The following is a 17,959-nucleotide window of genomic DNA, read 5'->3' as shown; positions in this document are numbered from 1 at the left end:
GATGGAATTTATCCTTCCTTAAGCTGTAAGCCAAAGTAAAACCTTCCTTCCATGATAACCTTCCTTTAAGGTATTTTGTCACAGAAATAAGAAATTAACTACTGTAGAAATCTGGTATCCAAGAGCATTGCCATTGTCATGATAAACTAGGTAGTTCTTAGTTTTTTTAAAGCAGTTTGTGGATAGAATATGAAGGGGTTTGCAAATATTGCCTAGAAATTCCCTAGTAATTTGCCTTAGAAAATGTGGCTGCAAGTAAAGATTTATAGTAATGCTGATGGGATTTCAGAAGACCCAGATGACAGTAGTGATGTAGGTAACAAAGAAGGGACCATACATTCTATCAGGAACAGGGGCAGAGTCTACTCACATTATTTTCTGGTAATAATATAGCTAAATTCTACCTGTTTTCCTAAGTGAAGCTGAATTTAATATAATGGAATACTTGCTTTGCATCTGAAAATTCAATTCAATACAAGATAGCATTCAGCATGTGCTTGTGTAGCTTCTTACTATTCTTACTCAGATTTGCATTAAGACAAATTGACAAATGGAAGGAAAATACATGGAAATGTGCTGTTTGCAGGTGAAAGGTAGACATTTAAAACTTTACATAGGGAAGTGGACAGCTGCTATAATCGTTTTAGAGATTATACTGTTAAAAACAAATATCATAAGAAGGAAACCCAGAGGACAAAATATTACCAAAAAGAGACTCAGTTTTGTGAAAATGAAAATTCTTATGAAAGGAGAGCACTCAGAGAATGCTACCAAGAGGTACCTTCCTAAGCAATCACCTATGGACACACAGTTCACTCCAGATTTGACCTAAGGGAAGATGTCTATGTCTCAAGTTGGCAGCAGAACTTGGCAACATTAGCCATATCATTCAGGTTTTGCAGCCATGAAAGATGCAAAGTTGAAAGGCTAATGGAATCTGAAGCCAAGGTTTCAGAAAGCTGTTAGGGTCAGGCAACATATGGTAGAGTTAGAATTTCAGCAAAGAGTGCTTGAAAGGCTACTGCATGAAGATATGAAGGGGATAAATAATAAATAAAAAAATTCAGAATGTTGGAGATATCAGGACCACAGGGTGTCCAAATACGAAAGCTACCTTCAAAGAGCATAGCCAGCTGAAAAGAAAGGTTATATGCTGCAGTTAGCTCAGCTGGAGGAAGGGGACTGCCTGAGCCCCTTGGGCTACAGGTGATTCTGTCATGAGTCACAGATGTTGGACATGAAGTTGTTACATTTGTCATTTTCCCTGGTTTGTTCTGTTTTACTTTTTCTTGAGTTTTGTGTGGTAGTTTGAATGAGAATGGCTTCCATAGGGACAAATGTTTAAATTCATGGTCCCTAGTTGGTGCAACTGTTTCAGAGATATTAGGAACCTATGTGGCCGTACTGGATGTGGTGAGTCTCTAGGGTGGGCTACAAGGTTTTAAAATCCCATGCTGTTCTTAATTTGTTGTCTGTCTGTCTGTCTGTCTCTACATCTATCTATCTATTATCTGTCTATCTATCTACATTTCCTACTCCCTTTCCCTCTTTCTTTTTCTCCAACTTGCAGATCAGATCTAAGTTCTCTCACTACTTTGGTTCGGTTGTCTGTCCAGGTTTCCCCATCATGAGCCTGATGCACTTGCTCATAGAATCCCTCTTCTCTCTCCTTGACTGTACTCTTGGAGCTCTGCCTGACGTTTGACTTTGGATCTCTGCATTTGCTTCCATCAGTCATTGGAAAAAAAGCTCTGTGATGACAGCTAGGATATTCACTGATCTGATCACTGGGGTAAACCAGTTCAATTCAGTCACTATTTCTAGTAGTCCAAGCTGGGGTCATCCTTGGGGATTCCTGGCAACTTCCCTAGCACTGGGTTTCTCTCTATCCCCATGATGTCTTCCTCTATCATAGTATCTCTTTCATTGCATTCCCACTCCATTCCTGTTCCAGCTCCACCATCCCATTCCCTTATGTACTTCTGAAAGTTAGATCAATGACTGTAGAATCTGTATGGGACTAGACTAGGCCCTCTGCATTGTGAGACAATTGTGTTGCTTGATATGCTTGGGGAGCCCCTTAGTGATAGTTAGGATCAGAATCAATGCCTGGTGCATGAATGGGCATTGGAGCCCACTGCCTATGATGGGACACCTTCTGCAGCCTTGAGGTAGTGGGGAGGGCTTGGACTGGGATTATAGGTATGTGCCACCACCACCTGGTAATGTCTATCTTTGATGTTAAAGTTTATGTCTTATATGAAGAAGAATTGATGTTTTTTTCAAATCCACTCTGTTAGTCTGTGGTTTTTTTGTTGTTGTTGTTGTTGTTTTTGTTTTGTTCTTTTTTTTAATTGGGGAATTGAGTCCACTGATACCCCCCCAAAAAAACAAAGACCAATGACTGTAGTTCTTATTTTGTTATAATTGTTGTTGGGAGAGAAAGAGAGAGAGAGAGAGAGAGAGAGAGAGAGAGAGAGAGAGAGAAAGTATATGTGGGTTGGTTTGAAATTATATATTGCCTGTGTTTTTGCATGTGTATTTAACCTTCTTAGGTTGGACTTTTTCTTCTATTATCTATGTAGGGCTGAATTTGTGGATAGATATTGTTTAAATTTGAATTTATCATGGAATATCTTATTTTCTCCATCTATGGTGATTGAAAGTTTTGCCAAATATAGCAGTCTGGGCTAACATCTGTGGTCTCATAGAATCTGTAGCTCATCTTCCAAGGCCTTTCTGGCTTTTAGAGTCTCCATTGAGAAATCGAGTATAATTCTAATGTTTATATGTTACTTGACATTTTTCCTTTGCAGCTTTTAATATTCTTTCTTTGTTCTGTGTGTTTAGTGTTTTGATTGTTGTGCGATGAGGGGTCTTTCTGTTCTGGTACAATCTATTTGGTGTTCTCTTAGATTCTTGTACCTTTATAGGCCTGTCCGTTTTTAGGTTAAGAACATTTTCTTCTATGATTTTGTGGGGTGCCCTCTATATTCTCAGCATTTGGAAGGCTGAGTCAGGAGGACCATGAGTTTGAGCCCAGCTGGACCACACAGTGAAAACTGTCCCCAAAATAAAAACATCCAATAATATATATATATTCTGGTGCTTGGCTGTGGGTCTCTGTATCTGCTTCCATCAGTTACTAGATGAAGATTCAATGATGACAGGTAGGGTATTCACTAATCTGATTACTGGGGTAGGCTAGCTAGTTCAGGCACTCTCTCTGCTATAGCTAGTAGTCTAAGGTGGATTTCTAGGAACTTCCCTAGCACCCATTTGAACTTCCTATCCCCATGGTGTCTCCCTCTATCATGTTATCTCTTTCATTACTCTTCCATTTCATCCCTGTTCCAGTTCAACCATCCTGTTCCCTTATATTCTCATCCCCTATCCCCTACCATCCATTGCCTCTAGGAGTCCAGTTGAGTGAAGAGAGAGAGGAGGCATTCTATGTGCAAGGGGCATCAAGAGACAACCAACTCAAACTAGCGGGAACTCATGAACTGTGGACCAATAGCTGTGGAGCCTCTATGGGAAAGGACAAGGCCCTCTGCATAGGTGAGACAGTTATGTAGCTTGATCTGCTTAAGGGGCTCTCATCAGAGGGTTCAGGATCCATCCCTAGGGCATTAGTGGGCTTTTTGGAACCCACTGCCTATGATGGAACATCTTACAGAGCCTCAGTTGAGGGGGAGGGGCTCGGACCTGCCTCAGCTGAGTGTATCAGGCTCTGCTGATTCCCTACAGGAGGCCTTACCTTGGAGGAGGTGAGAATGGAGTTTGGGATGGGGGGGAAGCTGGAGGGTGGGAGCATGGAGAAGAGGGGATCTGTGATTGGTATGTAAAATGAATAGAAAATTTCTTAATGAAAAAGAAAAGAAAAATATTTTCAGGGCCTTTGAGCTGGCAATCTTCTACTTCTTCAATTCTGTTATTCTTAGGTTTGGTCTTTTTCATAGTGTCCCCGATTCTAGACTTAACGTTTTCTATGACTGATGTATCTATTTCCCCTTTGTGACTTCAATGCCTGAGATTCTTTCTTTCATCTCCTGTATTCTGTTGAGGATGTTTGTGTCTAGTTCTTGTTAGCTTACTTAAATTTTCCATTTTCAGAATTCCCTCAGTTTGTGTTTTCTTTATTGCTTCTGCTTCCATTTTCACAGTCTTAAACAGTTTTATATTTTTCCTTCAGGTGTTTGTTTTTCATGGCTTTCTTCATATTCTTAGAGGGAATTATTTATTTCCTCCATTCTTGGACATTATTTTCTCTGGTTTCTTTAAGGGATTTATTCATTTCCTCTTTAATGATTGCTATCATCTTCATAAAGTTGGTTTTAAGGTCATTTTTTGTGTTTAAGCTGTGTTGCTGAATATTCAAGATGTAGTGAGATGACTCGGCTATGGTGGTGACATGTCGCACCTGCTGCTGTTGATTGTGCTCTTACACTGATGTTTAGGAATCTGGACATGGGGTGATTATAGGTTAGGTGCCAATTTCTGGGTTTGTCTTTGTATAATTTTCTTCCTTGTTTCTGTTTTCTGTCTGGTCATCTAGATGGAATGGCCCATGTTTGAGTAGAATGTTTCTGTAGAAGTTGAGACCGGACTTTTGATGGCCTCTGGTTCAGCAGGGCACTGCTACCTAAGTGAGGGTTGGAGTTTTGGTGATGTGTGTGGTCTATGATATGGCTGGGGTCCTCTTTTGTTCAAGATGCTACCCTGGCTTCTGGCGAGGTAGGAAGCTTCTGCCTGACTTTCAGAGAGCTAGCATGGATTCTGGAGTCAGGATGTTGGCCTGATCTCTCTCTCTTCTCTCTCTCTCTCTCTCTTCTTCAGAAAGCAGCAAGGCTTCCATTAGGGCAGAAGGCTTCCTCCAGAAGTGTGGCCAAGGATATGGTCATGAGAAGGGGAGGGACAGTTGGGGTGATGCTAGGTGAGTACAGATGGGGTTGGGGAGTGACTTACCTGTTTTTCAGGGAAATGGTTGTCACCTGATGAAGTAGGAGACTTCCACCAGAGGAATGAGCAGGATATGACCAACTATCCTATTTTGAAAGTTCCAGCAAACAAGGAAATGGTGTATCATACCAGAGCAACATTATTGAAAAATGTTTCTCTATTTTCCACACACTTATGTTCATATGTAAAGATATCTAGATACTTACATGCACTTACACATACATGAACACACATAGGCACACAACAATTATAGAGACTTTTGAAATTAGAATAAATGATATTTTTAATTATTAAATGACCATGACCCTATAGGAGTCAGGGTGTGTTTGATATGAAATTTCTGTATTTGAGCTGTCACTCCACAGCTGGTTGTACTTCTTTGGACAGTTGAATAACTTTAGGGAGATGAAGCTTCATTGGATACAGGAGGTCACTGGGTGGTTCTTGAAATTTTCTAGACTGGCTGATTTTGCTGTTCTTTTATGTTTTCTCATTGCAAATGCAATTTGACCAGGTGGCTCATACTATGGCTTTCATGACTTCCTCAGCATTATGGACTGTATTCCCCCTTTAACTGTAAGCTAAAGTATATCCCTCATCTGCTTCTTGTCAAATATTGAATTTGCAATGCATTTTTATCATTTTATTGCAATATTTTCCTTTATGGCATTATTGAGTGCATGCCACTCCTTAAAATAATTAGATTAATTTGTTAGTTTTGCATCATAACCTCATTTCTGCAGTGCCACATCACAGATATAGTCTGTTCAAACTTACAAATTTGAATAGGAAACTTTTACCTTAGTATGTTCATATGATTGACTGACTAACTATATATTTTATTATTGGCTATTTTCATTGTTATAACAAAATACTTGACAGAATCAACCCAAGGCAGAGGCTATCACAAACTCACTGTATTTCTGATCAAGTCTCATAAGTAGCTGTTAGTAGGTGGAATTAGTTAAATGGCCACATGATTATCTAATCACATAGAATTTAAGTGATTTTTATTTGACATGTGAGTCAGAATAATTAGAAGTAAATGATAAATGTTAGTATAATCTATTTTATTCAACATAATTTTTCAGTTACTTTCTCAGTTATTGATATGTGTTAATCACTAAAAATGGGTTTACCACCTACTTTTATAATCCATAAACTATACATTGTGAATCATGTGGGGGTCAGAACAAACTAAATTCTTGAGTTATCTAGAATGTATTAGATATCTGTGTTGTGTAGATACAACTTCCAAAGATAGCTACAGTAATATATATTCTTTCAAATTAGCCTTTACCAACAGATAAATATGTTTTAGATGTGGGTATATACATATTCACATGTAAATGTGTGCATATGTAAACTATGTGTGAAAGAGATACAGTGAAGATGAGGCATATTTCTCATTTCACTGATGTTACACATTGTGTTTTAGAATCTTATGGTAGGTCAGCTTTTACATTGTTACTAGATACTTAAGATGGACTTTAGGTGTATTATTCATAAGGAGCCTGAAACAATGTACACTTGAGAAAACATAGAACACCTCACCACACAAGATTTATCTCCAAGATGTGGGAATAGGCAGGTACTTCTCTGTTAGTGACTCTTAAATGCACATTACTCAGAACACAGCATCAAAAGGATCATTGTTCTGTCTCTGTTTTCAATGTGAGTACATTTCTTGTAGGCTTTTAAGGGAGCAGTTATTCTTTGTCAGGCTGAGGGCATTCAAGTGAACCAAAAGGTCAATCTAATTAAAAAAGAGAAAGAACTTCAAACCACAAGGGGAAAAAAGATCCAGCTAAATGCCAAGGAATTTATATAACTGAATGCATGAGGTAAACAGTCAAACAATGAGATGAATGCACAAAGGTGTCTAGGAAGAGAAAAAGGGTATTCTGTGACCTTTACATTATTATTTTTAGTAAATTAAATGATATTTACTCCTTGAAAGAAAAACAGTGTGCATTATCTAGATTCAAAATATAATTAATTTTTATTATGGCTTAGTTTTATAAAGCGTTATTTTCTTTAAGTGATTCAAAAATATATCTGTAAAGTATTGAGTAGAGAATCTAAATTTAAAAAGCAGCATCCTGTATAAGTAACTCTTTCAAAAGAAATGATTATTTTAATTTTATTGATGCACTCTAAAATTACTAGTCAAGTTCGGTTACACTGATTCAAAATTAGAGTTCAAAACCTCACAGTGTTGGTATGTTTGAAAAGCAAACTAGAAACACTAGTTATAGCTGGACCCTCTCATTCTCTTTTTCTTCTGCCCTTTATTTTCTTTTTATTTCTAGTCACTATGGATCTAAAAGTAACTGTATTTTATAAGGTTTCAAACAATAGGGGTGATCTTCTTGTTTTTGGTAATTGATCTCCCATGCAGTTACAAAGTGATTCAAACTCAAAATAACTTAATGAAATGCTCTATGGTAGAAGTCTGTTAATTACTAACTCCATGTTTAGGTGGGAGGGGAAGCCTTTTATTAGCATTATATTATCAATGTCTTAACTTATTGTATCTCTTGGCATTTTGCCATTAGTTACTTGCAACACTATATTTCTGGGAATAAAAATAAAGTACATTGTCTCTACAAATCAAAGATCTCCAGTTTGCCTTATCAATAGAATATACCTCTTAACATTTTTGTAGTCAAATCATTCTAATTATAACAAGATTCAGGACCCATTTCCCAAATGTGAAACTCAAGTTCATGAACACATTTTAAGAGAAGGGCCAACTCTCCCATTGATTTTATCTATGCAAAGCTCAACTCTGACCTCAAGAAAAGTAAAGGGTCATTCATTTTTTTTTTTTTTTTGTGAAAACCAGATATTTTATTTCAGTTTTCTTTTATCACAGACCTCAAAATAGCCAAACACATTTAGTTACTGACACATGAATTTATGAATGCAGTGAATCTGACAGATATTTGTCTCTATTAAATGTCAAACACTGTCTTAAACATCTCTAAATAATATGCAATTCATATACCAAAAATTCACTATTTTATGTGTATAATACACTGAGGAAAGTGAATGAAGTGTTATTTGACTATGAAATCAAGAAGCATTTATATATACTGTAATATGGATAAACATTCAAAATAGTAGACCATATGAAAGAAGCTAGGTTAAAAATTGAAATGGGGGTGGGGGGAGTGCAGAAGATGGGGAAATGGATTAGCTGTTAGGAGCACTGTCTGTGGATCTGTGTTCATTCTGCATCACCATGAGGCAGCTTAAGATGTCATGCTTATCCAGTGCATGCTTCTGTTCTCCAAGGGCTCTGAATGAGCATGGTGGCAAGACATACATGAAGGCAAAATGTACATACAAACAATATAATAACATTACAATAGAGACAAAACAATGTATAACCTGTACCTATCCAAGAAAAGGCAAATCTACAGACATCTGAAGTACATGTTATTTCCTTAACATGGGTAGGGAAAATGAGTGACACAGGACACTAAAAATTGTTACTGGTATTAACAATTAACAAAAATAAACTGGTATTAATTGAAAAAGATGGTGATGATGTCAGGGTCATTCATTCTTGAGGCAAATGTGCATGACTATGACATAGTAACATGGATTCAGGTTGTCATAAATGCTATAGTCCAGTGTAGAAATAGTTCTATAAAGTATTTGCCTAACACAAGAGAGTCATGGACAGTATCAAGCACATTGGTGAGAACATAACAATGCAGGAAAATATCTGTTAGCATTTGCAGATACTACCTGATGATGTCTTAGTTTCTGGGTGAGTAAGAGATAGTGTGCTCTGTCAGTATGTTCTCAGGTGACTTACTTGATACTAACAAGCATTTTATATGAAACACAAATGTGAGAAATAATTGGCTAGCAAGGACACAAGTAGTTCAAGACAATTATGTACAGTTCTGGCAACATTTCAACATTCCACAGTCATGAAGTTCTCCTTAGTAATAGAGACATTTTTACTCAAATGTGAATTATTTTTCTGGAAACCCAGTCCACACTCCCATCCTTTTCTTTTTTGGTGCTATCTTCATCTTCTTTATTCCTTATACAATGCCATAAATCTTTACTATAAAGGGAACTAAAACTTTGTATGTTAACAGAGTCAGACTATAATAACAGGCCAGCCTCTTTGCAGTGACCACAGCCTTGATGGTTCTTTAATTCTAGAAGTGTCTCTTAGCATCCTGAATGCTGCCCACTAATAGTCCAAATTATGAATGTGCTTAATTCCCAAGTTGTTTGTGGTAGCTAGATTACAAAGGAGTCCTCTGTATCTATTGAACATTTAGTGAATAGCCTGTTGACTTCCATATAGCTAGCTGTTAAATTCTCTGCTTGTTTCATTAGTGTTGTCAAAGCATTAATCTGTCAGCATTTTCAGCTTAAAGGCATAACCAACTGTCAACTTCAATAAAAATAGAAATAGTCATGAAATTACTAATTCTACGTCTACTTAAAGTGCATTCAACTGCTCTCTGAATAACAGACACTTTTCACCGGATCAAATTTTATTGGGAGAAAAAAAAATCAAAAATGAAAAACTAATCTGAAGAATAGCAATTTGTTTGTGTTTATTTTTCAATTCATTTTAAAAACCAGAAGTGGAAATGTATATAACTTTAAAACCAAACTAGCCTCATGAGTAAAGTAGAAAATGATATCAACTAGTGTTAATACAGCTTTGCAACCATGGGTTGGCTGGTTTCAGGAAAATATACAAGTGTGCAATCTCATTGGACAATCTCTGTAGCTTCTGAAGAGTTTGCAAAGCCTCATTTTTGCTATGAGTCCTAAGGTGCAAGTGACCTCTTTGAACAGGAGAAAACTAATGCAGATATCAGAAATAAACAAATTGACAATGAGGCAGAATCCCTGTGGGACTGGTTTGTGGTGAAGTACAGCTGAGACTTTTTTGTTTTATTTTGTTTTGTTTTTGTTTGTTTTGTTTACACTATAGCTAGATTTTTTTGTAGATAGATTTGTTGTTATTTTTTGTGTAAATATCAGTATCCTAAATATTCACAATTACTTGTGAAGTAACAAGCCAGGCTTCTTACCACTTAAAAGGCTTAAAGACATAATTTAAAGTCAATCTTATCTCTTGTCACTAACACTCGGGGCCTTTCCTTGATGGAATTCCTATGAATGTAATTGAATGTCCTGAAAAAGAAAATATAGTTGAAATAAGGATATGACTTTATAATAAACTCACAAGATAGTTGTAGTTCTTTCCAACCATCATAAATTTTTAAAGGGATGGGATTGTGTAGCTCCACTACAAGGACACATAAGAAAAAATAAGCTTCTTTTGAATATTCTTTCATTCTTCAACCTTAATATTTGAATATATATTTAGATAAATACCTTTTGATATTTTCAAAAAGTCCATAGATGTAAAGGTAAGTTCTGTATTAATATTATTCTGGGAGTTTAACTTGTGTTGTCAATTATAGGAAGCTGAGACTAACATATAATAATTGTATTTCTTTACTATATGTCTATTTATCTAAAGTCTAAAGATAAGGAGAACTTGATAAAAATTCAGCAACTCCTAGAGGAATATGGACCAAAATAAAAGGCATTGGTATTTTAGTACAACTGGCTTCCATACACCACATACTCCTAAAGTAGATATTTAGGCATCTTATATAATAGATAGTGCCACACATCTTCCAACACTGGCAGCAGTTGAAATAGAATTTATACAGCTATCTTTCCAATGTTTCCTTTTCCTATACAATTGTTGCATAAGACAGAGGTTTGTAGAGGAATATAATTGATAGAATACATAAACATTATAAAATGGGATTCAGATATGTGATGCATTTTAATTGGATTATTTTGTATTTTTAATATATAGTTTCTTGAGTTCTTCACATGTTTTGGATATTAGTCTTCTGTCAGATATGGAGTTGGTAAGTATCTTTTGCAATTCTGTAGTTTGCTGCTTTTTTTTAATGACAGTGTCCTTTGCCTTACAGAAGGTTTTCAGTAATATGGGGTTCCACTCATTTATTTTTTTTATCTTAGTGGGTGTGTTATTGGTATTCTGTTCAAGAAGTTGTCTCTTGTGCCAATGTGTTCAAGGATGTTCCCCACTTTCTTCTCTATCAGGTTCAGTGAATCTGGTTCTGTGTTGAGGTCTTTGATCCATTTAGACTTTGGTTTTCTGCAGGATCATAAGTATGAATGTATTTTCATCCTTCTACACACAGACTTACAGTAAGACCAGAGCCATTTGATGAAAACACTGTCTTTTTTTTTTCAAGTCTTTATAAGCAATATATAAACAACAACAACAACAACAACAACAACAAAACAATCTTATGCCCATAAGTATGTGGATTTTTATTGGGTGTTCTGTTAGATTCCATTGAACAACATGTTTGATTTTATGCCAATACAATTTGGCTTTTATTATGATATATCTATAGTACAACTTGAAATAAAAAATGGCGAGACATCCAGCAGTTCTTTTATTGTTCACTTAATTCCTCTGTAGAGAAAATTCAAATCGCTGAAAAATACTTAAAGGTTCAGTACCCTTAGCAATAAGGGAAATGCAAATCAAATCTACTTTGAAAGTCTGTCTTGTCCTAATATCTAAGATCAATAACAACACTTACTGGTGAGAATGTGGAACATGGGGAACACTTATTTATTGCTGGTAGGAGTGCAAACTTGGACAGCAACTTTGGGAGTCAATATGACAATTTCTTTAAAGACTTGGTATCAATGTACCTCAAGATGCAGCTACACCACTTTTGGGCATAAACCCAAAGGGTGCTTTATCCTACCACAAGTACATTTGTTCAACCATGGTCATTGATGCTCTATTTATAATAAGCAAAACCTGAAAACAACCTAGATGTCCCTCAATTAAAGTGTGGATAAAAAAAAGTGACATGCTTACACAATGGAGTATTACTCAGTTGTTAAAATAATTACATCATAAAATCTGTAGGCAAATGGATAAGAACTAGAAAAAGGAGTCATTCTTAGTGACATAACTATGAACTAGAAAGATAAATATGGTGTATATTCACATATATGTAGATATTAGACATTAATTAAATGATAACCAAACTATAATCCATAGACATAAAGAGGTTAGGTATAGAGGAAGGGATGCATGGATCTCATAATAGGGAAAATAGAATAGATTTTATAGGTGGACTGGGGACAGGAGTAGGTGACAAGAACAGGAGGATCAGGTGTGGAGGGGCAGAGGAGATATAGTGGAGGGAAAGAATATGGGGAAAGACAGCTGGGATAAAGGAGAATTTGAGGGATGGTATGGAAACCTAGTGCATTACAAACTTCTTAAAATACATGAAGGTGATCCTAATGAGTTCTCCCAATAATGGTGGAAATGGAAAATCAACTGGCCATCTCTTGTCACCACATGTATCTTCCAGAAACCATTACAACTGAATGAGTTGCACACAATTGATTTGATGGCCAAGGGGCCCAATGTAGATCCCCAGACAATGCATACTGTTGCCAAGACTGTTGATTTTTCTCCTCAAACTGACAGCTGTGCCTCATTACCAATGACAACATCCACACCACTCATTGAATATGGAAAAGCCAAACTGGTGCATACATGTAGACTTCATTCCTATATTCTAGTGTCTTTAGTCAAGGAAAGTACTCTTTAGGAGTCCAAAACAGAAAAGTAAACAGCAACCCAGCCACAAAACCTTTGAGCTACAATCTGTCCCAGGTTTAAGACATACTAGGGCAATAGTGGCACAGAACTTGTGGACATAGCCAACCCATGTCTGCTTTGACTTGAGGCCCACTCCACAACACTGAATCCATAAGTGACACTACTTGATTGACCAAGAACTAGAGGCAGATAGCCCATAGAACTAGGTTAAAACCAAATACTTCTTGTAGCACAATTGTTAGAAGTTCTTATTAATAAAATCAAACCCGAGGCCAGTTATTGGGGTAAACACTGGAAGATCAGAGGAGCAGAACTAGCCACAGTTTCCTCACCTCACCAGTTCCTCATCTGGTCTGGCTGCAGCTTCTCCTTAATAAGCCTCCTTCCTAGGCCAGCCTCAAACTCGGGGTCCTCCTGCTTCTGCCTCCAGTAAATCCTACCAGTCCTTGATTTTTCTGGTGCTATGGTTTCCTTTTTAAGTGGCTCTATGTCATGTTTAACTCCTGGTTTAATTAAAATTTCTTTGTTGAGTTAATTAAATAAACACACATTTTAAAACAAAAACCAAACAAAAACAACAAAAAAAAAACCAGAGGCTTCCAGCCTGAGGAAACAGGATCACCTGAGGAACTAGCAAGGTGAGGTAGCTGTGGCTTGTTCTGCTTCTCTGATCTTCCAGCATTCACCCCAATAATTGGCCTCAGGTTTGATTTTATTAACAAGTACCTTTAAGAATCCTGCTACATCTGGCACCCAACGTTCATGGTACAAATTCACGAAAAAGTCTCATGCCTGTGGCCTTGCGGGCTACACTCAGCCTGTTATGGTGATGCACACTGGGTGGATTTTACTGAAGGAGGCAGAGGCAGGAGGATTCCGAGTTTGAGGACAGCCTAGGAGGCTTACTAAGGAGAAGCTGCGGCCAGACCAGTTGAGGAACTGGCAAACTGAGGAAACTGTGGCTTGTTCTGCTTCTCTGAACTTCCAGCTTTCACATCAATAACTGGCCTCAGGTTTGATTTTATTAATAAGAACTTTTTAGATTCATGCTACAAGAGAGAGAAAGACTCTGGAATACTCAGCTCTAAGTGGAATGTTTCCATCACATCCTTCACATCAGAATTCTAGATATCCCAAGGAAAAGTAAGTGAAAAGAGCGTAAGGCTCAGAGGAGATGGAGGGTTCCAGGAGAACAAGATCCTTTAAATCCACTGAGCGAAGCTCATATGAATGCACAGATACTGGAGCAGCAAGTACAGAGCCAAAATAGGTTTGAACCAGGTCCTCTGTGTATACATTATAGTTTTTGTCTTAGTATTTTTATGAGGTTTCTAAGTGTGTGAATGATTGCGCATTTGATACTTTTGCCTGCTGTTGTGGATCTTTTCCTTCTGTTGGGTTGCTTCATCCAGCCTCGATGTGGTGTTTTTTGTTTGATCTTTTATATCTTATTTTGTCATGTTTGTATATCTTAAAAGCCTCTTCTTCTCCAATGAGAAACAGAAAGAGAGTGGATCCAGAGAGGAATGGAGGAATGCATGTAGGGAGGAACTGGGAAGAGTAGGGGGGGGCAAACTACAATTTGTGTATGTTGTATGAGAAAAGAATATATATTCAGTAAAATGAAAAATAGGACACAGGAATTTAATAAATAACAAATAAATAAATGGATAAAATGGGATTCATTAGATTGTCTAATGCAATAGGAGCTATAGTCCAACAATGGACATTTACACACCAGAGAGGCTGAGAACCATGTAGCTGCACAGCCCATGACGCTACATATTTCAGAAGTCTTAATGAGATATGGACATTCTGCAATATTCTTGCCAAATTGTTATTCCAAAGAAGCTATAATTTGATATAAGCCATGAGTAACTACAGCAGCAGCAAACATACTTACTTGAAAAGATGCCAGGTTGATTTGAGTGAGAAAGACGAGTGGGCTCATGTATTTGTATGTTTGTTGGCAGAAATGTTTAGGAAGAATTAGGAGGTGTGGCTTTGTTGAAGAAGATCTGAATTGAAAATGAATTTAGAGGTATCAAAGGATTACCACCATTCCTAACATTTCTTTCTCTGCCTCCTATCTATCCAGAGATAAAGGAATTGAAAAAAAGATTCCTTATTGATAGTCTAGAATCACTAAGCTATCTATACTACTCAAGTTAAACTACTGCAAATTAAATATAATCACTGTCAAAGGACCAAAGTCATATTTCACAGAAATAAACATAATAAACCAATAATCATACAGAACAACAATAAACACACACTGTCAAATTCCTCAGAAAGAACAAAATATAGTTAAAGGCATCTCATTCCAGGATTATAAAGTTATAGTAATCAAGAGTGTCACACTGTGGGGGGTGGGGAGAGATATATATTGACCTAATGGAGAAAAAAGACTAGGAGAGAGCTCAGAAATAGGAAGTCAGTTATTTCATGAGAGTAGCAAGACGCTGGTGTCAAAGCACAATGGTGTGATGTCACTCAACAGTGTGCCTAGTAGAGTCTCCATCTCTTCAGTGATGCCATTAAGAAATTTAAGAAGTAGAGCCTAATGAGAAGTTTGAGATCATTCAGAGCAGGCTCTAAAAGTAGACTTTGGTTGCTGGGCAGTGGTGGCACATGCCTTTAATCCCAGCACTTGGGAGGTAGAGCCTGGTGGATCTCTGTGTGTTCGAGGCCAGCCTGGTCTACAGAACGAGATCCAGGACAGGCATCAAAGCTACACAGAGAAAACTTGTCTTGAAAAAATCCAAAGGGAAAAAATAAGTGGGCTTTGGGACTCTGACGTTTTATTCTAAGGGAATACTGCTTCCTGGTGGCTTAGGTTGAGCAGGCTCTTGTTTCTCACCACCACACTCTCAAAAGAAATGAGACTCAATGACTGTGTGCAAGAGCTCCGAAACTGAAAGCTGAGCTATGCTGCCCTCGTTTTAAGTTCTTAGGTATTCCGTTGTCATGACAGAAATATGGTAACATGCAAAATGTGACAGGATTATTCCTCAATAAATAGCACAAAAATTGGATATTTAAATGAAAAGGACTCAATTCACCATCATTTAACAACATATATAAATCTAGCTGAAAATCGATAAGAAGCTTAAAAATACTGGCTAAATTAGAATATTTCAATCAGGAAATGGCAAAAATTACCCTTTTTATTTGTTTTTTAAATGTTTTTTTGGCCATGACATTAAAATGACAAGAACCAATAACTTTTAAAAAAACAAGTACAACTACACTAACTTGAAAAGTCTCTACAGACCAAATGATCAATGAAATAAAAATAACATGATAAATATGATGAAAATACATTGTATGAATATATATGACTAAGTAACATCTATTTTTTGAAAATTAAAAAGGCAAGATATGATAAGACAGCAAACTGTGTCCCATAAGGGTCTTTTCTCCAAAATGTACAATGAACTCAAACTAAAAAAGGAAATAAAAGCTACTCAAAGGAAATAAAAAATATATTGAAAAAGGTGATAGTTGAAAAAAAGGTAATAGTCACCTAGATAGTTTTTTTTTGTTTTGTTTTTTTGTTTTTTTCAGACAGGGTTTCCTTGTATAGTCCTGACTGTCCTGGTACTAGCTCTGTAGACCAGGTTGGCTTTGAACTCTCAGAGATATACCACCTGTCTCCCAAGTGCAGTAATTAAAGGAGTACACTATTACTGCTTGCACATTTTTTTATAAATTTATTTTAGAATTATTTATTTTATATGTATAAATGTTTTGCCTTCATGTTTGTCTAAAGATGGAGGCATCTGTTTCCCTGGAAATAGAGTTACAGACAGTTTCGAACCACGATGTCCATGCTAGGAATAGAACCCAGTTCCAGCAGAAGAGCAGCCAGCACTCTTCTAGACTATCTGTTCAGCCTAAAAGTTTTTAAATTAATTTTTACACACTATATTTTATTTACATTTTACCCTCCCCCAGATCCTACTCATCTCCTCATTCAACTTTATGTTCTCTTTCTCTAAAATAAAAGAAAAAATATGCAAAAGTATAAAAACAAACATCAAATAAACAAGTGAAAAGCATGAAATGGCAAAACAGAGCAAAATGAAATGAAATTCCACAAAAATACCACTGGGTTTTTTTGTGATCGCAAACTGCGAACTACACTTGGGTATGGATCCTGCTCTAGAGTGTGGTTGATGTTATCTAGTAAGACTTCATTGAAGAAAACTGATTTCCATTTACCAGCAGGTATCATTAACAGATAGCTTCTTGATAAGGGGGTTAAACTCTGGAATCTATTCCAACCATCTGCCTGTAAGCAATACTAATATAATAGTGTCATAAATAAGATTAGAATAACCAATCACTTTGTTTGGAGGGGCAACATGACATCCATTTCATTAGCTAGAACCCATGCTTGACACTGATAACAAAGCCAAGAACCTGAGAGTGGATGGAGCATGGGCCTAGGGGAAAACAGAGACCCACAACTGGAAATTTTTCAGTGTGTAGGAGACTTTGGACCATTCAGTACTACCTGGTATGCCTGAATCTAACCCAGTGGTTCTCAAACTATGGGTCATGATCCCACAGAGGTCACATCTCACAAAGGTTGCATATCATATATTTGCATTATGATTTACAACAATAGAAAATTTTCAGTTATAAAGTAGCAATAAGGTGATTTTTATGGATGTTGGTCACCAAAACATGAGGAACTGCATGAAAGAGTAGCAGCATTAGGAAGCTTGTAGATCATTGATAACTCTTCCTCTCAAGGATCATGGATCTATGCAGATGAAGTAGCAGAAAGATTGTCAGAGGCAGCAGAGATGGATGATTCCTAGGAGAAAGTGTCTTCCAGACACAGGAAGACTGAACTATCAGAGACTGTGTCAGTATACACATGACACGCACAGGTTCAAACCAGACATTTCAGCATTGAGAAGGAAAGTAGACACAGCCTCAAATGTTTACTACCTTTCATTGATCTAAAGAATACTGGCATTGAGTTATAAAATTCCTCTCTCCTCTCTCTCTCTCTCTCTCTCTCTCTCTCTCTCTCTCTATATATATATATATATATATATATATATATATATGGACATTTTTTTTCTTGGCTTGTGAAATGTTCTTTAAAATAATTGATAAAATAACTATAAAATAGATTTATTATAATAAGAAAAAAGATAATAAATTTTCTTTTGACTTTAACATTTAATAAATATTACAGTGTTACTAATAATAAGTAATTATGTGCATAGACAGACACAGATAAATAGATAAAAAGATATAGTGTTTTTAAATTTTATTACATTAGTT

The sequence above is a fragment of the Onychomys torridus genome, chromosome 14 (assembly GCF_903995425.1).
Source record: "Onychomys torridus chromosome 14, mOncTor1.1, whole genome shotgun sequence".
Lineage (NCBI taxonomy): Eukaryota > Metazoa > Chordata > Mammalia > Rodentia > Cricetidae > Onychomys > Onychomys torridus.
The sequence above is the reverse complement of the archived record's forward strand: the minus strand, read 5'-3'. Positions refer to the sequence as shown.